Below are 22,365 nucleotides of genomic sequence, written 5' to 3' on the forward strand. Positions count from 1 at the left end.
CCCAGCTGGAAGTGTTCTCTCCCTATTTTGAGCTTCTATAGCGCTTATTTCTGCTGCTCCTTCAGAGAGTATGTGCTTTTAAATTGAATATAATTATCATAGCCATTAAGTGGTAATTACACCAGGTTGAGCTCTTGGAAACAGAGTCCTTGTCTGATATCTTTGAGTTTTCTGCAGGCCAGGTTGAGTGTTTTTGCACTCAACAAATACTAAATAAATGGAATAAATTCCTCTCAGAAAATGCCAAACAGATATAAATATCTAAACATAACTGTATAAGATGAAGTCACTATATAGGCTAGTCTCAACATAGTCTTTTTTAGAAAAAGACTCCTGTCTGGAATTCCAAAAATATTTGAAAAGCAATTTAAATCTTTAAAAAAGCAATCTCTCAAAAATAGAGCAAACAAGCAACCTCAAAACAAACACAAAACCAAACAAAAAGGATTTACCTTCACAATGTATAGCATAACTTCTTAAAATATCTTTTTCCATCTTCCTCTTTAAAAATGTCTCAGAGGCTTTAGCTGCCCCCACCTAAGCACCCCCTCACTCTCTCACCTCAGCGTTAGCAGTCTCTCCAGGCTCCCTGATTTCTTCTCTCTGGTCTTACCAGCATAAATCCAACTAGTCTTTTTGGGTTTTCCAGTTCTCCCCTGTCTTTGCCCCTAACAAGGTCACAAAAGCGAGGGTTGATGGGGCTGGGTAAGCCACAAATCCCCTTGGCGGGGGGAGTTGTGTTTATGTAAGTTGTATGGCGCTTTTAACCTCACTGTCAAGACAGCCCCAATGGGTGTTGTACTAAGGATTTCTGAGACAGAGAATTGTCATCATTTCCTTGTTAAGAAAGAGCATGTGAGAGCATACTTTGGGGCAAGTGCCTGACAGGTCTTTCTGAGCTGGGCCTTTGGATCAAGCAACTGCAAATCCAGGTAGGTGCGAACATGGACAGGTAGAAAACTGATCTTGCCCCTGGTTGGCAGCCATCAGCTCCCGAGCCGCAAATGGGAAAGTGAAGAGCCAGAGCCTCCTAAGCCATTTGTTACCGATGATGGCAGGCCTCCCTCTCCCCTTGTATGAGGTGACAGTAAGTGTTTTTTAGCTTGTGCTTTCAGAATGTAACCAGTGTAGTATTTTTTATTCCATTGCTGCTTGACTTGCTTCATTTGCTTTTATGACAGTGCTTGGGTATGATTAAATGACAATTTAATGTGTATAATAACTCATTTAAAGTTTTAGTGAGGGCTTGAATGAAGGTGATGGGGTTTGAGCACATTTTAGAGCAAACTGTACAGTTTAAACCTAAGCCAGGGGCAACTTAGAACGATTTCTTATCTTGGCAGAAAACAGCTCCGTTTTCTACATTCTTTCCCTTCTCCTCAGCTCCTTTTTCTTTATATGTGGTTCTGCTTTTCAACTGTATAGGAGACAGTGCTGGGGAATCTGGGCTTAATCCCCCACGCTATGTATTTTAATTCCCTCTGGGAATTCACAGATACCTGAAAAATATCTTGAGTCAGTGAAATTCTTCTTAGCCGTGGCTTTATTAACCAAGATAAATATAGGGAAGTTAGGAGGTTTGGGACACAGACGAAGGCTCTAGATTCTTTCAGTTCCTGTAAGAACATGAGGAAAGTGTAACTTGTCATTTGCTTGCCTCATATGTGTCTTCTTCAGAAGATACATCAGAAGATGTTTGGTGACTTATTTTGTCACCATCCAACGAACAGCTGGTAGAGAGAGGGACAATGGGAATTGAGTTCTCTGTCCTCTGCAGGAGATCCCAGGCTGAACCCAGGGGTTTGGCTGAGGGCAACAGGCACTGTGACCCCAGATTGGATGGCTCATCCCCTGTACTACTGTCCTAGGCTCACCATTATGGTTGTGACCCAGGAGGAGTGGAGGGCAAGGGGAATCCTGACCCAATACCTTTTTTCTAGCTTTAAACATTCCCTGCAAATGGAAGTGGGTGGAATGGGTTGAAGGGTAGGGCCAGAGCTTTGAGTCTTGAGCCTGCTGATGACCATGTGTTGACACTAGGTTTGGCACCAATATCATTACCTCCTGGGAGTGGGGGACTACCAAGTTGCTTAAGGAGTGATGAAATGGCCCAGATCAGAAATGGAGCAGGTCAAAACTCCTGTGTTACCATGACTGATTTCACACTATCGAGCTGTGTGAAGAAATGTTTACAATCCACTCTTGAGAGAGATATGAACTGGTTTAACACCATCACTGGAGAAGGTGTATAGGTTAAAAAGGTTGGTCAAGAGTTGATAAGTTGTTCACCTCAGTGTTGGGTACAGGCAACTTCATTACATTATCCTATATGTTTGAAATTCTCTATAATAAAGCATTTTAAAATGAAAAAAAAAAAAAAACCCCAAAAATCAAAACCAGAACATCCATGCTGATCAGGTATTTGGGAATAAAAAGTTCTTTTTTCTTTGTTTCATTGTTTTACCTTTTCACATTTTTGAAATGGCAATTCACAGAGTACACTAAATATTTATAGCAGTTTTACATAACTACTAGCAGGTCTCCTTAGGTCCAGAACTCAGCTTGCTAGAACCTGGGACACCTGCCACTTCAGGAGGCAGAACTGTTAGACTTTAGCACAGGTTAGAGCAAAATGGCAGAAATTTCAGAGCCATTGCTCTTCAACCTCGATGTTCTTAATCCTGATTCCAGAAATGCTGTGCTGTGTTGTCTGCCCTTAGGAGGCATTCTGGGATTCCTTATCTTCTTTTAGCCGCTTTGTACCAAAGAGAGTCAAAGCTGTGCCAGAATGGCATGGATAGAAATGACCCAGTTTCTAGAAATGTGGCCCATCATGGTGGGTTTTTTTTTCTTTTGAAATTATTAGATTGTGGTGTGTGTGTGTATGTGTGATAAGACACTTAACATGAAATCTACCTTCTTACACATTCTTAAGTGTACCATGTAGTATTGTTAACTCTAGGCATTATGTTATACAGCAGATTTCTAGAACTTACTCATTTTGCATTCATCTTACTCACTATAAACTGAAACTTCATATCTATTGAATAGTAAGTCCCCATTTCCCTCTCCCCCTAGTCCCTGCCAATCACCACTCTAACTCTGTGTTTCTATGAGTTTATAGATATCTCATATAAGTGGAATCATGCAGTATTTGTCCTGTGACTGACTTATTTCACTTAGCATAGTGCCCTCCAGGTTCATCCATGTTGTTACATATTGTGGATTTCCTTCTTTCTTTTTAAGGCTGTATAATACTCCACTGTATTTATATACCACATTTTCTTTATCCATTCATCTGTTGATGGACATTTAGGTTGTTTCCAAGTCTTGACTATTGTAAATATATGCTGCAATGAACATGGGGGTGCAGATATGTCTTTGAGATACTGATTTTGTTTCTTTTGGATATATACTCAGAAGTGGGATTGCTGGATCATATGGTAGTTCTAGTTCTAATCTTTTGCAGATTTTTTTTTCATAATGGCTGTGTAATTTACATTCCCACCAACATTGCACAAGTGTTCCCTTTTCTCTACATTCTCCCCAACACTTGTTACCTCTGGTCTTTTTTTTTTTTTTTAAAGATTTTATTTATTTATTTATTTGAGAGAGAGAGTGAGAGAGAGCAAGAGAGAACACACGGGGGGCGGGGAGCAGAGGGAGAGGGTGAAGCAGACTGATCTGCTGATCCCAGGATCCCCTCAATCACGACCTGAGCTGAAGGCAGATCCTTAGATCCTTAACTGACCAAGCCACCCAGGCGTCCCTCTTATCTTTTTGATAAAAGCCATCCTAATAATCATATGGGGTGATACCTCATTGTGGTTTTGATTTGCATTTCCCTGGTGGTTAGTGATGTTGAACACCTTTTCAAGGACCTGTTGCCAATTTGGATGTTTTCTTTGGAAGAAATGTTTATTCAGGTCCTTTGCCCATTTTATAATTGGGTTATTTGTTTTTTATTGAATTGTGTAAGTTTCTTATATATTTTAGATATTAATCCCCCCCTTTTTTAAAGATTTTATTTATTTATTTGAGAGAGAGAATGAGATAGAGCATGAGAGGGGGGAGGGTCAGAGGGAGAAGCAGACTCCCTGCTGAGCAGGGAGCCTGATGTGGGACTCGATCCCAGGACTCCAGGATCATGACCTGAGCCGAAGGCAGTTGCTTAACCAACTGAGCTACCCAGGCGCCCGATATTAATCCCTTTTTTTTTGGCTCTGTACCAATTAATGTTTCCAGTTTAATCTAAGCTTTACTAATGTCTCTACTTCACTGCCAATCAGAAGGTTCTTGCAGAAGGTGGAGGAAGTCAGGTTTTGGTGGCTCATTTCCTTCCTCTTCAGGAAGTGCCTGAACAGGAGGAGTGCCTTGGCACAGCTGACCTTGAAGGGTGCTGTTGGCGTAGCTCCCAAGAGAAGCTTGAGTGAGCAAAGACAGTGAGGCTGATTCTCTTTTTGTGGAAACCTTTCAGATCCAACTGGAAATGGGTATCTTAGTTACATATGCTTTTTTATTTGTTTGTTTTGTTTTTTCCTACACAAAGAGACAGTTAATTTCCACAAAGCACAACAACCATATTTTGGAATGTCAAGTTTTAAAGTCATTTTGTTTGTATCTCAATGGCCATTTTCAAAATAGGGGCAAGGAGGGTGATTTGAATGCTCTGAGAATAACAGGGTAGCCAGAATACCAGTGGGGGTGCCACTTCATAGGGCAATCAGAAGGAGAGCTGAAATCACAACCTCTCATTTATCCACTGGTAATAATGCCAAGTGAATTACAGGGTGTTTTTCTGGCAGGAGCCTTTGTTTCTATAGAGCAGGACTAGGTTTGAAAATGCAATTTGCGTTAGCAACCCCATTTCCCCCTGACTGAGGGATAAAAGATTTGATTACCACTTTTGTGCTCACTGACTAATTGTGTGCACGCCTGCACATGTGTGTGTGCGTGCATGGGTACACACACACATGCACCCACACATGATGGGGGAGCAGGGGAAGGTGGGAGAGAGCTATGCCAGAGGAATGTGAGAAATAGGTCGAAATATCCATATACTCCTAGTTACCTGGCTTTTGTTCCTATGTCTTTTTCCTGGTGCCAAATCCAAGCAGTAGTTGCTAGGATAGAGAAGTGGGCACATGGTGGGAAAATGATGGAGAAGCTGGAGGATGGGAAGGGGGGCATCTGCTCTCTGTCTTTATCACCAGTGCCTAATATTTGACTCTGGGGCTGAAATTCAATTCTTTAAAAAAAAATTCAACATTAATTTTAATTCTTATCGTAGAGGACTTAGCCGAATGGCGATCATTTAATCTAATCAAGATCACACTCAGCACTGCTTTTAGTCCTTGCTAGGAGCTCTGTTAGGTCATTTGTTAACTCAATGACTTCAGCAGAATTTACAGGACAGCCACAAACCTGAGAGAGGAGGCCAGACCTAGACAGGAAAGGAGAAGAGAGTTGGCTTATTTCACACTGGGGCTGGAAGGCCTTGGACAATGTGACAGTGGCCTCTAGACCCAGGGATGTTTACAGTGAGAGGATGGAGACCACTTTGTCGTAATGTAGAATGGACAAATAGTTCATGAGTTTTAGAAACTGTAAAGGCTGTTCCTGGTCAAGGAGAGCTTGCTACATGGAGGATATGTCCCTGTGTACCAGTGGAAGTCTCTGAAGAGAGAGTGTCCCCTTCACTACTTGCCCCCCTAGCAATACATGGTCCGCTCACTGATGGTTGCCCCAAATGTCCAACCTAGCCTTTGAGGCCCACTGAACAGGGATGCATGTCCCAGGAAACATGTGTCCCACTGAACCTGGATGTGGTTCAAGTTGTCTTAGACATGAAAGTGATATGAGGAGGTCCAGCTATTGGTATGGGAGGAGAAGATCTTGGAATCATTTCAGGATGGTACTTTAGGTGATTTCTACAGTTCTTATTTTCCTAACAATTCTTTTCTGAGCCTGTTACTTCTCCTCGCTGATTGCAGGTGGACACATCTGTCCATTATACTCTCCCTTTTCCACTTCTGATATCTTCCTTTATTTTTGATGCTCTCCACTATGGTGGAGAAGAGGTCCCCCTTCTCTGTAATGAGTCTATGGCCCTTTCACTACCAATATCTCTGTGAAGATGTAGCCACAGTGGCTTGTCTAGATCACAGGGTGAGATGTGATAAACTGGATATGGTAGCTCCTGAGTCCTCCAATCAAACACTCTGGCACATGTAAGTATTTGATTATGACAGTTAAAATTTCAACATCTCTTTGCCTCATGTGTCTCTAAGAACAAGAGCTGAGGTACTGGATGTTTATATATTAGTCTGTGGTACCAAACATTTTCCAGAGGGGAAGGATGCCCAGGCTTAAATGACATCCTATCCATTAAGCTTTAGTCTGAGCTAATCAACCCCACTTCCAGCAAAGTAGGTTAGTTGTTTTCATTTTCAGAATGAAATGAGGCCTTTACCCCTGAAACAAATAATACATTATATGTTAATTAAAAACATTAAAAAAAGGAATGAAATGAGGAATTTATAAACCAGTCCCTAAGTTTGACCACTGCGTCCTAGATTTTCTCAACAAAGCTTTCACAGTGGGTATAGGTACGAAGACACTGGGTGAAGGATGACAGAGTGCTGTTGTCCTGTGTTTGAGAGCAGAGCTACTCTATAGTTTGGCAGGTATGGGTAGGGGCTGAAATCTTGCCTGTGTTCAAGACAGTGTCAGTCTTGAGGAAAGTGTACTTTATTTTTAATTTGCAAAATGACACTGTCTGCCAAACTCTTGCACCATCATAGGAGTGACTTTTTCTTTTTTGCACAAAGATCCCATATATGCCATGACCCTTCTGCATGCCACAACTTATTGCACAGGGGCTGACAGAAAATTTAATGGCAGTCCATTTGGTCAAGTTATTCCATTAGCACCAAAGCATTTGACACACTCAGATTGTGAAGGAATGTAATTGTCTTATGGGAGGGCCTCCTGGAAGCAGGACAAACAGAGGTAGGATGGGGGGAGAGTCTACTCCCCCCCCTTTCTTTTGTATGTGGGTCTCACAGTTGTCTAATAAAGGGGGAGGGAAGCTGAATTACAAAAAAAAGCAGGGTAGATTTCAGGGAATTGATACACTCTTACAAAGAGAAATGCAATGTAAAATGTCCCCCAAATGTAAATGCAAGCCGTGGAGTTTGTCTTTGGGCTGTCTTCAAGAAACGGGCTTAAATCCAATTGCTATGGCTACATGAGACTCATCTGATCAGCAGGCCTTCCATTCCACAGAGGCTAAAACTGTTTTGTTTTCAAAGGGAAAAACGTATCTGTGTTTGCCCTCCTTTGCTTTGTAAAATTGAATTGCAGAGAACTCATGAATAATAGAAAGAATACTAAGGACTGTGAAATTAACACTGGCATGAAACAGAATTCCTAAAAGGGGAAACTACTGGAGGAAGGCTCACTTCAACCTCCCCCAGACAGGGGTTTGGAAACTGGGACATCTTAGCATTGGAGGGTGAAATAAGTTCTTAAGAGGTCTTTTTGGTTCCTGCTTTCAGGATGGTGACTATTTTCAAAACCTTTAGGTCAGAGAGAGATTTATTTTTATTTTATGAAGATCTTCAAATGTGGGAACTACAGTGGTTTATGGCTCCAATGAAGACCGTAGGTCACATTGTAACATTTGTCCATGGGAACTACCATCTCACTCTTTAATAAACAGGATAGTTAACTTTTATTGAGCACTTACTATGTGTTGGTCACTGTGCTTTACACACATTTTCTCACATGATTTCATGACTATCTGGTAAAGTAGGTTCAATGAGCCCCATTTTACAGATGCAGAAACTGAGGTGCAGAATGGTTAAGTCACACAGCTATTAAGAGATGGGGCTGGCTAGCAGCCAAGTCTGAGTGACTCTGGAGCCTACCCTTTTAACCACCACAGGAGCGTTTCATCTTTATGTGTCTCAGCCTTTTGTCTGCAAAGTCCTCACCCAACTTACTGGGATAGCCTAGTCGCCCCCCTTCCTTCTCCTTTCTGTTCCCCACAAGGCAACACCCTGCCCTGTGTATTCCTCATGTTCCAGATTCTCTCCAGGTTCTCTTGGAGTCATACTGAATAAGCTGGGGGAAGAGGAAGTATCTTACAAGAGGTGCTTTATTGGGAGAAATACCACTTTGGGTGGTTTCTACCCAAGTTACCACAGCATATGGGCAAGTGCTTAAAAACTATAAACCGTTAAATAAATGCACATAGGTAAGAGTCTGAGCTTTGGAATCAGATAGATCTGGTTTCATTCATTCATTCATTTGTGGATTATTTAGCACCTACTATGTGCTAAGCACTGCGTTAAGTGCTGGGTTTGAATTCTAGATTCACACTTACAGCTTTGGACCTTGGGAGATTTACTCAACTTCTTTAATGAGAATAATAATAGTAACCTCTGGGCTCTTCTAAGATTAGAAGCTGGCACATAGTAAAAGCTCAATAAATGGTATTATTAATGGAAGGATAAAAAAGTGCTGTTGTTGGGCCAGTGCCCACTTATATTACTTTCCCTCAGGGCCCTGCTTGCCAAGGTTTCAGTTAGCTAGTGTGCATCTCCAGGGGCTGAGAAGTTAATGTGCTTAACTATGCATTAGCCTTTGCAAAGGCCTTTTAGTGAGATAATGACTTAGCCCAAAGGAATACCTAATTCTGGGCACAATGGCAGGCTCAGATGGAGGTCATTTCAGCAAGGGACTTGCGCATCAAACCATCAAATATCTGTCTGCCTCTTTATTTTAAGTAACTGCCTTCTGACTGAGGAGAAGCTTTTCTCTTGTATGATCAAAGGAATAGGTAGTTGCTTAGGAAATATGGATAAATTTATTTTAAATAATGAAATAATTTCCATTTGTCCTTCTAGGTGTTAGTATCTCACCTCTATTTAATGCATAGTCCTCTGACGTTAGCACTTGACGTTTTTTCAGATGCCCTCAATAACACTACTTGGCTAATCTAATGTGATTCAGCTAATAAGATTTCTATCAGTGTTTATGGACCATCTCATCCATCCACCTTCTGCCTAAGAGAAGTATGTATATGCAGTAGGCCCGAGCTAGCCTTTCTCCCAAAGCAGGTAATTCTGTTTGAAGATCAGTGTGTTGAATTTGGGCTTCCCTAGTGTGTTCTCTGCAACAGAATGGAAGCCAGTTTCTCTCCAATAGATTCACAAAAGTATAAAGATTGAGTCTTGAAACAGTCCTGTTTTTAGAATAAGTCCTTTTTTTTTTTTTTCTTTAAAGATTTTATTTATTTATTTGACAGAGACACAGTGAGAGAGGAAACATAAGCAGGGAGAGTGGGAGAGGAAGAAGCAGGCGCCCCGCGGAGCAGGGAGCCCGATGCGGGGCTCCATCCCAGGACCCGGGGATCATGACCTGAGCTGAAGGCAGACGCTTAACGACTGAGCCACCCAGGCGCCCCCCCCCCTTTTTTTTTTCTATCTGTAAAACCTGAGGGTTAGTAATAGTAACTGCTTGAAAATGATTTAAGTTATGAGGAAATAAAAGTGTTCCTTCTCTCCCCGACTCAGTAGCCTCCAATGACTTTCCATCCCACTAACTCTTGAGTTCCAGCCAGACAGAGCCAGGATGACTGCAAAGCCAGTCCTGTCTGGCCTCTTGTTCTCTCTGACTCTATTTTGTACCAGCCTGTCCTTGCCCACTTGGGTACAGCCACATTAGCTTTTACGCTACTCCTGGTCTCAATCATAGCGAGGATGCTTCTGGCACAGGTTAACCTGCTTTAGGGCTCTGCTTGCGTGTCGTTTGTCAGTGCTGCTGCCCCTACTCTCTCTGCCCTTTCCAGGCATTCCTCTTGTATTTTTCTTCCTAGCACTTACGCCCATCTCATATACTCCTTACTTTCTGTTTTAATCATTTATTATGTCTCTCTCTGGTACAATGTAAGCTCCTTGAGAGCCATCATTTTTTTTCTGTCTTTGTTCACTGCTCAATCCCTAGGGTCCAGAAAGGTGCCTGGCATGTAGTAGACACTCAATACATATATGTGGAATTCAAGTGTGATTATGGATAGATTATTTAGTTTTTAGTTTGTTGAGTCCACTCTTGGTGTTTTAGATAGAACAACAATAATATTTTACTGTCGTATAGGAATTTAGAGGTTCTCAGACACTTTCAATCTAGGCTGTTGAAAAGCCAGTATTCAAAATATCTAGAGAGCAGCAACAGTCTAGCTGGCATTTCAGATAACTCAAAATATGGGGGTTGTTGTAAAACCAGGTGAGATTAGAAATCTACATGCTAAGAGAAGTCTTTGTGTAAATGAAAAATGCATTAAAGACCCAGATCGAAGGACTAATGGGGGTGGGGGTGGGGGCAGGAAGAGAAAGCAACTGGTTTGCAATCTTAGCTTCCTTCCTAAGTCACTTTCTGACCAATGGCAATTTTTCTAACATCTGGGACTCTTTAATTGTTTTATAGAGGGAGATGACTTTTCCCCCTTTCTTTATTATATTTTATTGTTTCAGTCATTTGCTTTGATATCTTTAAGCCATGGCATGTTATTTGTAATGAGCTAAGGAAGGCACATTGGCTCCTTTGAAACTTTGATTATTGTTAAAACTACTGCAGTGAAGTTGAGCCGTTCTCCAGGGCTTCCCTATAGTCATTGCTTGCAATCAGTAAATATTCATAAATCTGCTATCATGGAAATGAAATAGAATGCCTCAAAATTACTTTGGAGGCATAAGGAAGGCCCTGAAGAATGAACTGGGAGGATGCATTTCACTTTCAGATTTGGAATGAGGAAAATACTCTTTTTGTCAGCAGAGGACATGCTCTGCCCTGAAATTCCAAGGACCTGAGCAGATCTTGTTCAAGGTAACACTTGAACAGTGGGAGCGGCAAGTTCTATCCATACCCGAATGGGGGACCTCTGAAGGGGCTGGGTGCAACTTCTTTGGAGTTGTCGTCAGTAAAAAGGGACTCTTGGCACCAATTTACATTATGTATTACACTTTCTTAAAACTCCTTGATGCCTTTTCTTGCTAATTAGAGGATTTTCTTTAGGCCAGTACACATTTTCTAAATACCTCCAGTGAGCAAGGCATCCCAAAGGGTTGCCCTAGGTCTAAAACTCCCCTGGGGAAGGTCCAGCCCCATCTATAAAGAGTTGATAACTTAAGCAATTTCTGATGGTGGCCATACTATTTAGGACACCTTTAACTGTAGTGTTGAATTTCCCCTTCTACTGTCTCTCTTTTGTTATCTTCCTGTGGGCAAATTTAGGTTCTGGGGTCAAGGGCAGAATGATTCAGTGATTCTGGTGAACTGATGAAGGTGGTGTATTTAATCAGAGGCTGTTTCCGGAGAGAGACTTCTGTTCTTTGGAATCACTTAAAGGAGAACTATAATCTAGTAAATTAAAAGCATCAGCAATATTTGCAGTTTGGGAACGTCAAGGTCAGGAGAAAAAAAAAAAAAAGCCCGAGAGGGCACTCTTGTCACTGATTTCAAAGGAGCTAATTCTTAGGGTTATTAGCTACCTCAATTTATAACGCTATATACTCTTGAACACCAAATGCTCATTATCAAAAATTAAAGAAGCGTGGAGCTGAGATTTGAAGTATATTTTAGATAATAGATTTTGGAACATGTCTCATATTGTTAGGATTGACCTGACCTTACAACTAATAAGTGTTTCCAGTAGGCATGGAATCTCAGTAATAATACCTTGTTTCCATGAGTGTGAGAAAAGCAAAGAAAAGGACGCAGGCAAAATTGTTAAAGTTATTAAAACCTGGCTTTGGAATCTATAGCCTCTATTCTCCTTGGGCTCTCTGTGTCTGCAAGATCTTACCCACCCACTCAGTCTTAACCTTTGCTTTCCTAAGGAAACAGAAACATCCTCAGTTTTACTATTTTTTAATTTTTTAAAATATTTTATTTATTTGAGAGAGCATGAGCTGGGGGAGGAGCAGAGGGAAAGGCAGAAGCAGACTCCTTACTGAGCAGGGAGCCTGTCTCGGGCCTGGATCCCAGTACCCTGGAATCATGACCTGAGCTGAAGGCAGATGCTTAACCAACTGAACCACCCAGGCATCCCTACTCAGTTTTAAAAGATGGATAGTAACACTGCATTTACAGGAAGTCAGAGAAAAATGTTCTAATCCTGAGTTTTCAGGCTTCTGCTGTCTGTATGGGGGATCTGTGAGGGGTGGTTACATACGGAGTCCATGGTAAGGCTGGCTTATTGCATTGACTCTAGCTGGCCTCCCTACTCCTGCTCTTTACTTATTCCAAGCCAACTGACTTGTAAGTGCCAGGAAAAAAAATTCCTTACATATGATTTTTGTCACAATAATTCTCTAATTAGGAATGACTGCCCATTATATGCTGTCACCATCACAGACACATCTGTCTGGCTTCAGTAATCAGACTTCTGCTCTTGACATTTCACCTCCAAGGTGCTTTTTGTCTGTTGTTCCACCAGGCCATATATCTTACCTCAAAAAAAAATTGCCTAAAAGCCCACTTCCCAGTCGAGCACATTCTGCCCACATCTTTGGAGAGACTCATGAACCATTCTGAATAATTTTTAAAGGTATTTCTAGGCAGAAAAAAATTACTTTTGGCTAAATTAAAGCCCTGACTTTATGGTTTAAATTCATGTGCTTTTTTTTCTTCTTTTGTTTTCTTAGAATATAATAAAAAATCTTGTCACCGTCTTCCACTTAAGGGTTCTCATAAACTTAAAGTTTGTTATAAAATTGCCTTTTAACCTTTTCTTCCAGCTAAGTGCTCTCAGTTTTCTTTAGCCCTTTCTTACTGGACATATTTTCCAAACTTTTTTTTTTTTTTTTTTTTTTAAAGATTATTTATTTATTTATTTGAGAGAGAGAGAATGAGAGAGAGCAAGCACATGAGAGGGAGGAGGGTCAGAGGGAGAAGCAGGCTCCCTGCCGAGCAGGGAGCCTGATGCGGGACTCGATCCAGGGACTCCGGGGTCATGACCTGAGCCGAAGGCAGTCGCTTAACCAACTGAGCCACCCAGGCGCCCTATTTTCCAAACTTTTGATTATTATCTGTCACTTTGTCTTTACATCAAATCTAGACAGAAATATCATATTTCATCGATCCTAGGAAGTACTTTTTTTCTCGTATTTTAACATATCAAATTTCAACATTTAACAGCATTCATCATATAATTGATGACATTTTATAGTTATAAATGGCAGTACTTTTTTTCCTTAGCAGTAATTAAAATGAAAGTATATCTTGATTAAAAAAAGCAGGGGACTTAGTTTAGATTAAAGGAGATTAAAGAGAAATGACAACTAAATACAATGTATAATTTCTTGGTGAGGATGTGGGTTAAAAAATCAAAGAGCGATATAAGTTTCATTAGTCTTAGAATTATTACAGAGATAATAATTAAGAAATAAAATTATAATATATTTAAAGTGCACAGTGTGATGATTTGATGTATATATACATGTGAAAGGATTTCCACCATTGAGTTAAGTAGCATATCCATCACCTCACATATTTACCTTTTTTTGTTGTTGTTGAGAACATTTCTTTACTCCATTAGCAAATTTCATGTTATCAACCATAGTTGCCATACATTAGATCCTCATACCTTATTTGTCTTATAACTAAAAATTTGTACCCTTTTACCAGTCTCCCCCTATTTCCCTCATCTCCTAAACCCTTGGTAACCACCATTCTAGTGATACCATGTAGTATTTGTCTTTCTCTGTCTGGCTCATTTCATTTAGCATAATGTTCTCCAGCTTTATCTATGTCATCACAAATGGCAGAATTTCTTTCTTTTTATTTATTTTATATTTATTTTATTTAAAATCAGCTAATTAACATATAGTGTATTACTAGTTTGAGAGGTAGAGTTCAGTGATTCATCAATTGCATATAACATCCAGTGCTCATTACAGCAAATGCCCTCCTTAATGCCCATCACCCAGTTACCCCATCCTCCCACCCACCTCCCTTCCAGCAACCCTCAGTTTGTTTCCTATACTTAAGATTCTCTTATGGTTTGTCTCCTTCTCTGATTTTGTCTTATTTTATTTTCCCCTCCCTCCCCCTATGTTCATCTGTTTTGTTTCTTAAATTCCACATGTGAATGAAATCATATAATTGTCTTTTTCTGATTGACTTATTTCGCTTAGCATAATACCCTCTCGTTCCATCCATGTCGTTGCAAATGGTAAGATTTCATTTTTTTTAAAAAAGATTTTATTTATTTGAGAGAGAGAGAGAGCACGAGCAGGGGTCAGGGAGAGGTGGAAGCAGTCTCCCCACTGACCAGGGAGCCCCATGCAGGGCTTACTCTCAGGACTCCAGGATCATGACCCCAGCCAAAGACAGACGCCCAACCAACTGAGCCACCCAGGTGCCCCAAGATTTCATTTTTTTAGATGGCTGAGTAATATTCCATTGTATCTATGTACCACATCTTCTTTATCCGTTCATCTGTTGATGGACATCTAGGCTCTTTCCATAGTTTGGCTATTGTAGATGTTGCTGCTATAAACACTGAGGTGTATGTGCCCCTTCAAATAAGTATTTTTGTATCTTTTTTTTTTTTTAAAGATTTTATTTATTTATTTGACAGAGAGAGACACAGCAAGAGAGGAAACACAAGCAGGGGGAGTGGGAGAGGGAGAAGCAGGCTTCCTGCAGAGCAGGGAGCCCAATGCGGGGCTCGATCCCAGGACTCTGGGATCATAACCGGAGCCGAAGGCAGACGCTTAATGACTGAGCCACCCAGGCACCCCTATTTTTGTATCTTTTGGATACATAGTGCAATTGCTAGGTCATAGGGTAACTCTATTTTTAACTTTCTGAAGAACCTCCATACTGTTTTGCAGAGTGGCTGTACCAGTTTGCATTCCCACCAACAGTGTAAGAGGGTTCTCTTTTTTCTGCATCCTCGCCAACATCTGTTTTTTCCTGACTTATTAATTTTAGCCATTTTGACTGGTGTGAGGCGGTATCTTACTGATTTGTATTTCCCTGATGCTGAGTGATGTTGAGCATTTTTTCATGTGTCTTTTGGCCATTTGTATGTCTTCTTTGGAGAAATATCTGTTCATGTCTTCTGGCAGAATTCCTTCTTTTTAAAGACTGGATAGGGTGCCTGGGTGGCTCAGTCATTAAGTGTCTGCCTTCAGCTCAGGTCATGATCCCAGGGTCCTGGGATCGAGTCCCACATCGGGCTCCCTGCTCGGCAGGAAGCCTGCTTCTCCCTCTCCCGCTCCCCCTGCTTGTGTTCCTGCTCTCGCTATCTCTCTCTCTGTCAAATAAATAAATAAAATCTTAAAAAAAAAAAAAAAGACTGGGTAATATTCCATTGTATATGCATACCACATTCTCTTTATCCATTCATCTATTGATGGACACTTAGGTTGTTTCCTTATCTTAGCTATTGTGAATAATGCTGCAGTGAACATAGGAGTGCAGATATCTCTTTGAGATACTGGGTTTGTTTCATTTGGACATATATCCAGAAGTGGGATTGCTGGAACATATGGTCATTCTATTTTTAATTTCTAGAGGAACTTCCATACCATTTTCCATAGCAACTGCACCAATTTACATTCCTACCAGCAGTGTACAAGGCTTCCCTTTTCTCCACATGTTCTCCAACAGTTGTTATCTATTATCTTTTTGGTGATAGCTATTCTAATGAATAGAAAGTAGGTGGTAGTTGTGAGGTGATATCTTTCAAGAATTTTTGATTTCTGTTTTTTATTTCTTCTATGACTTGTTTGTTGTTCTGGAGTGTGTTGTTTAATGCCTACATATTTGTGAGCTTCCCAGTTTTCTTTTTATAATTGATTACTAGTTTTATACCATTGTGGTTATAAAAGATGCTTGATACGATTTCAATCTTCTTAAATTTGTTAAGACTTGTTTTGTGGCCTAACATATGAACTATCCCAGAGAATATTCCATGGGTGCTTGAGAAGAATGTATATCCTTCTGTAGGATGGAGTGTTCTGTATATGTCTTTTAGGTTCATCTGGTCTAATGTGTAGCTTAAGTCCAATGTGTCATTATTGATTTTCTGTCTGGATGTGTTCTCTTCAGTGTTGAAAGTGGGGTCCTGAAGTCCCCTATTATTACTGTATTGCTGTCTTATTTCTCCTTTCTATTTATTTAGGTGTTCTGATGTTTGGTACATAAATATTTATAATTATATCCTTTTAATGAGGATTATAATTCTATAATGACTTTTTTGTCTCTTGTTACAGTTTTTGGCTTAAGGTCTGTTTTGTCTGGTAAGAATATAGCTACCCCTTATTTTTTTGTTTCCATTTGTATAGAATATATTTTTCCATCCTATCACTTTCATTCTATGTGTGTACTTAAAGCTAAAGTGAGTCTCTTATAGGCAGCATATAGTTAGGTCTTTCTTTTTCCTTTCCTTTCCTTTTCTTTTCTTTTCTTTTCTTTTCTTTCTATCCATTCAACCACTCTATGTCTTTTGACTGGAGTATTGAGTCCATTTACATTTAGCATAATTATTAATAGGTAAGGACTACTATTGCCATTTTGTTAATTGTTTTCTGACTTTTTTAGTTCCTCCTTCTCTTGCTCTCTTCTTTTGTGTTTTGATGATTTTATATAGAATATGCTTTGATTCTTTTCTCTTTATCTTTCGTGTATTTATTATAGGTTATTGCTTAGTGGTTACCTTGAGGCTTACATAAAAATCTTACATTTATAATAGTCTATTTTAAGCTAATAACAACTTAACTTCAAATGCATATGCAAGTTCTACATTTTTGTACCCTTCCCACATATTTTGTTTTTGATGTCACAGTTTACATCTTTTTACATTGTGCATCCATTAACAAATTGTTGAAGTTATATTTATTTGGATACAACTTTTATACTAGAGTTATAAGGGATAGAACCACTGCCATTATGATATTAGAGTATTCTGTATTTAACTATATATTTACTTTTAAGTAAATTTTTTACTGTCATATGTTTTCTTGTTACCAATTAGTGTCCTTTTATTTCAGCTTGAAGAATTTAACATGTAACATTTCTTGTAAGGCCAGTCTAGTTGTGAAGAACTCTATCAGCTCTTGTTTGTCTAGGAAACTCTTTATCTCTTCTTCAACTTTGAAGGACAACTTTGCCAGGTAGAATATTTTTGGTTGGCAGTTTCCCCCCCCAGCACTTTGAGAATATCATCCCACTTCCTTCCTACCTGTTAAGCTTTCTGCTGAAAAATCCACTGATAGCCTTATGGGGTTTCTTCTTGTTAGTAACAAGTTGCTTTTCTCTTGCTGCTTTTAAGATGCTCTCTTTGTCTTTAACTTTTGATCACTTGATTATACTGTGTTTCAGTGTGGGTCTATTGAGATTCATCATATTTGGTTCTTTTTAGACTTCCTAGTTCTGGGTGTCTGGTTTTTCCCCAGGGTAAGGAAGATTTCAGCCATTATTTCTTTGAATAAGCTTTCTGCCTCCTTCTCTTTTCTCCTTCTGGGACCTCTATAATGCTTATATTGCTTTGTTTTATGGTGTCCTATAATTCCCTTAAGCTATCTTCACTCTTTTTCATTCTTTTTTTCTTTTTGCTCCTCTGATTAGATGACTTCCACTGCCCTGTCTTTAAGTATACTGATCCTTTCTTCTGCTTGATCTAGTTTGGTATTGAACCCCTCTATTCAAGTTTTCAGGTCAGCAATGATATTCTTCAGCTCTATGATTTCTGTTTGGAACTTTTTAATATTTTCTTTATTGAAATTCTCATGTTGTTTTTGTGTTACTCTCCTCACTTTGGTGAGCATCTTTGTGATCATTATTTTCAACTTTCTACTGGATAAATCACTTCTTTCCATTTCATGAGATCTGTTTCTGGAGATTTATTTTGTTGTGTTGTTAGGAACATATTTACCTATTTCTTCATTTTCCTTGGCTCTCTGTGTTGGTTTCTGTGTATTAGACAAAACAGCTGCCTCTTCTAGTCTTATAGACTGGTCTTGTATAGGAGATGAACCTTGTCAATCAACCTGGCTCAAGTGTCTGGTTGCCTCTCAAACGTTTATAATTATTCAAGCCACTATATCTGTTCTGGGTGACTCCCAGGAGTTGAAGCTGTGCCAAGACCCATCGTTATTTTAAAGGAGAGAACATTGGTAAGGATCTAGGTGTAGGCTGATTAGAAGGTAGGTGGACTTTCAGGAAGCAGGTAGAAAGGTATGTAGGGAGTTCCTTCCAAGGAGAAACTAGGAGATGAGCATTTTTCTTGTTCCATCTGTGCTGAGCCTGGGTGTATAGCTGTTGGGTGGTCCTCCTGCACCCATTTAAAAACTGCTTCTTTGTTTGCTATAGTCCTGTGGGACTTGTGAACACAAGACCTATTGGCTTTCAGAGCTATATGTTTTGGGGTTCTGTCCCTTGGGTAAGAGCTTTAAACTCCTGTGTGGCACGCTAGTTGTATGATCAAACTGTAGGGAGAAGCTGGGAGTTGGGGGTTCCCTCCAGATTGTATGGTGCTGTGCTGAGGGTGGGGCTTAGTGGTGAACCTTTCCTACATGTTTTGATGTGGATATTTTCTTGTTCACCCAGTGTGTAGGAGACACTCATCTAGTTTCTGGATTTCTCTTTTAGGGAATTATTCTTTGTGTAGCTGTACATTCAGTGCATCAGTGGGAGGAGGCTCCTATGTCACCATCTTGGTCCAGAGTCAACTGTAGGAATATGAATATGAACTGCATGTTAGATAAAATTTTTGGGTATGATAATGTTATTGTGTTATGCAGGAGCTTATTCTTGTTCATAGGAGATGTCTGCTAAAGTGTTTAGGAGTGTGGTCTCCTTGCAACTTACTTTCAGGTTAGGAGAAAAAGTAGATTGGTGTGTTTATATAAGCACATATCATACATACATATAACATGTGGTAAAATGTTAACAACTGAATTTACTTAAAATGAATTCAGGTAAAAAGGATGAGAGTTAATTGTACTATATTATCAACCTCTTTTATGTTTGAAATTTTTCAAAATAAAATGGGGGAATATGAAAAAATATGAAAAAATAATGATGGTTTCTGATAATTGAGAACATCTTAGATTTGATGATATTTGTGAGCTTTGTAAAAATAGGAGTTTGTAAGATGTGGTCTTGGCTTGTTTCTTCTCAGTTTGTATACTGGATTCTTTTTTAAAAATTTATTTTATTTTTTAAATGTGAATTCTAGTTAGTTGACATGCAGTTCAATATTGGTTTCAGGAGTAGAGTTCAGTGGTTCGTCACTTACATATAACACCCACTGCTCATCATAACAAGTGCCCTTCTTTTTTTTTTTTTCTTTTTTTAATTTTATTATGTTATGTTAGTCACCATACAATACATCATTAGTTTTTGATGTAGTGATCCACGATCCATTGTTTTCGTATAACACCCAGTGCTCCATGCAGTACGTGCCCTCCTTAATACCCATCACCGGGGTAACCAATCCCCCCTCCTCCCTCCCCTCTAAAACCCTGTTTCTCAGGTCCATAGTCTCTCATGGTTCATCTCTCCCTCCAATTCGCCCCCCCCCATTTTTCCCTTCCTTCTCCTAATGTCCTCCATGTTATTCCTTATGTTCCACAAATAAGTGAAACCATATGATAATTGACTTTCTCTGCTTGACTTATTTCACTTAGCATAATCTCCTGCAGTCCCATCCATGTTGATGTAAAAGTTGGGTATTCATCTTTTCTGATGGCTGAGTAATATTCCATTGTAAATATGGACCACATCTTCTTTATCCATTCATCTGTTGAAGGGCATCTCGGCTCTTTCCACAGTTTGGCTATTGCGGACATTGCTGCTCTGAACATTGGGGTGCATATGGCCCTTCTTTTCACTACATCTGTGTCTTTGGGGTAAATACCCAGTAGTGCAATTGCTGGGTCATAGGGTAGCTCTATTTTTAAATTTTTGAGGCACCTCCACACTGTTTTCCAAAGTGGCTGTACCAACTTGCATTCCCACCAACAGTGTAAGAGGGTTCCCCTTTCTCCACAACCTCTCCAACATTTGTTGTTTCTTTCCCTGTCCATTTTTGCCATTCTAACTGGTGTAAGGTGGTATCTCAGTGTGGTTTTGATTTGGATTTCCCTGATGGCTAATGATGATGAACATTTTTTCATGTGTCTGTTAGCCATTTGTATGTCTTCTTCAGAGAAGTGTCTGTTCCTCTCTTCTGCCCACTTTTTGACTTGATTATTTGTTTTTTGGGTGTTGAGTTTGAGAAGTTCTTTATAGATCTTGGATACCAGCCCTTTATCTGTAGTGTCATTTGCAAATATCTTCTCCCATTCTGTGGGTTACCTCTTTGTTTTGTTGACTGTTTCCTTTGCTGTGCAGAAGCTTTTTATCTTGTTGAAGTCCCAAAAGTTCATTTTTGCTTTTGTTTCACTAGCTTTTGGAGATGTATCTTGAAAGAAGTTGCTGTGGCCGATGTCAAAGAGGTTACTGCCTATGTTCTCCTCTAGGATTTTGATGGATTCCTGTCTCACATTGAGGTCTTTCATCCACTTTGAGTTTATCTTTGTGAATGGTGTTAGAGAATGGTCGAGTTTCATTCTTCTGCACGTGGCTGTCCAATTTTCCCAGCACCATTTACTGAAGAGACTGTCTTTTTTCCATTGCATGTTTTTTCCTGCTTTGTCAAAGATTATTTGACCATAGAGTTGAGGGTCCATATCTGGGTTCTCTATTCTGTTCCATTGGTCTGTATGTCTGTTTTTGTGCCAGTACCATGCTGTCTCGGTGATCACTGCTTTGTAATATAGCTTAAAATCGGGCAACGTGATGCCCTCAGCTTTGTTTTTCTTTTTCAACATCTCCTTGGCGATTCGGGGTCTTTTCTGATTCCATACAAATTTTAGGATTGTTTGTTCCAGCACTTTGAAAAATGTCATTGGAATTTTGATCGGGATGGCATTGAAGGTATAGATTGCTCTGGGTAGCATAGACATTTTAACAATGTTTATTCTTCCGATCCATGAGCATGGAATATTTTTCCATCTTTTTGTGTCTTCTTCAATTTCTTTCCTGAGTGTTTTTGTAGTTCCTAGAGTATAGATCCTTTACCTCTTTGGTTAGGTTTATTCCGTGTTATCTTATGTTTTTTGGTGCTATTGTAAATGGAATCGTTTCTCTAATTTCTCTTTCTACAGTTGCGTTGTTAGTGTATAAGGAAGCAACTGATTTCTGTGCATTGATTTTGTATCCTGCCACATTACTGAATTGCTGGATGAGTTCTAGTAATTTGGGGGTGGAGTCTTTTGGGTTTTCCACATAAAGTATCATGTCGTCTGGGAAAAGAGAGAGTTTGACTTCTTCTTTGCCAATTTGAATACCTTTTATTTCTTTTTGTTGTCTGATTGCTGTTGCTAGGACTTCTAGTACTATGTTGAACAACAGTGGTGAGAGTGGGCACCCTTGACGTGTTCCTGATCTTAAGGGAAAGGCTTTAAGCTTTTCCTCATTGAGGATGATATTCGCTGTGGGTTTTTCGTAGATGGATTTTATGAGCTTGAGGAATGTTCCTTCTATCCCTATACTCTGGAGAGTTTTAATCAGGAAAGGATGTTGTATTTTGTCAAATGCTTTTTCTGCATCAATTGAGAGGACCCTATGGTTCTTCTCCCTCCTCTTATTAATGTGTTCTATCACATTGATTGATTTGCGAATGTTGAACCCCCCTTGCATCCCGGGGATAAATCCCACTTGGTCGTGGTGGATGATCCTTTTAATGTATTGTTGGATCCTATTAGCTAGGATTTTGTGGAGGATTTTGGAATCCATATTCATCAGGGATATCGGTCTGAAATTCTCCTTCTTGGTGGGGTCTTTTTCTGGTTTGGGGATTAAGGTAATGCTGGCCTCATAGAATGAGTCTGGAAGTTTTCCTTCTGTTTCTATTTTTTGAAACAGCTTCAGTAGAATAGGTATTATTTCTTCTTTGAATGTTTGGTAGAATTCCCCAGGGAATCCATCAGGCCCTGGACTCTTGTTTTTTGGGAGGTTTTTGATCACTGCTTCAATCTCGTTACTGGTTATTGGCCTATTCAGGTTGTCCATTTCTTCCTGTTTCAGTCTTGGCAGCTTATAGGTTTCCAGGAAGGCCTCCATTTCATTCAGATTGCTCAGTTTATTGGCATATAGTTGTTGATAATAATTTCTAATAATTGTTTCTATTTCCTTGGTGTTAGTCGTGATCTCTCCCCTTTCATTCATAATTTTATTAATTTGGGTCCTTTCTCTTTTCTTTTGGATAAGTCTGGCCAGGGGTTTATCGATCTTATTAAGTCT

General features: G+C 39.7%; 1 long non-coding RNA gene across 1 annotated transcript in view; it reads left to right on the plus strand.

Annotated features, from left to right (window-relative positions):
* Nucleotides 1-651: 651 nt before the first annotated feature.
* The window catches only part of LOC144381252 (uncharacterized), a 319,122-nt gene continuing 297,408 nt past the window's right edge, over nt 652-22,365 (plus strand). Inside the window, exon 1 of the long non-coding RNA XR_013446143.1 lies at nt 652-932. This is a non-coding gene — a long non-coding RNA (uncharacterized LOC144381252). The remainder of the gene's footprint in view (nt 933-22,365) is intronic.

The sequence above is a fragment of the Halichoerus grypus genome, chromosome 3 (assembly GCF_964656455.1).
Source record: "Halichoerus grypus chromosome 3, mHalGry1.hap1.1, whole genome shotgun sequence".
In the NCBI taxonomy this organism is placed as follows: domain Eukaryota; kingdom Metazoa; phylum Chordata; class Mammalia; order Carnivora; family Phocidae; genus Halichoerus; species Halichoerus grypus.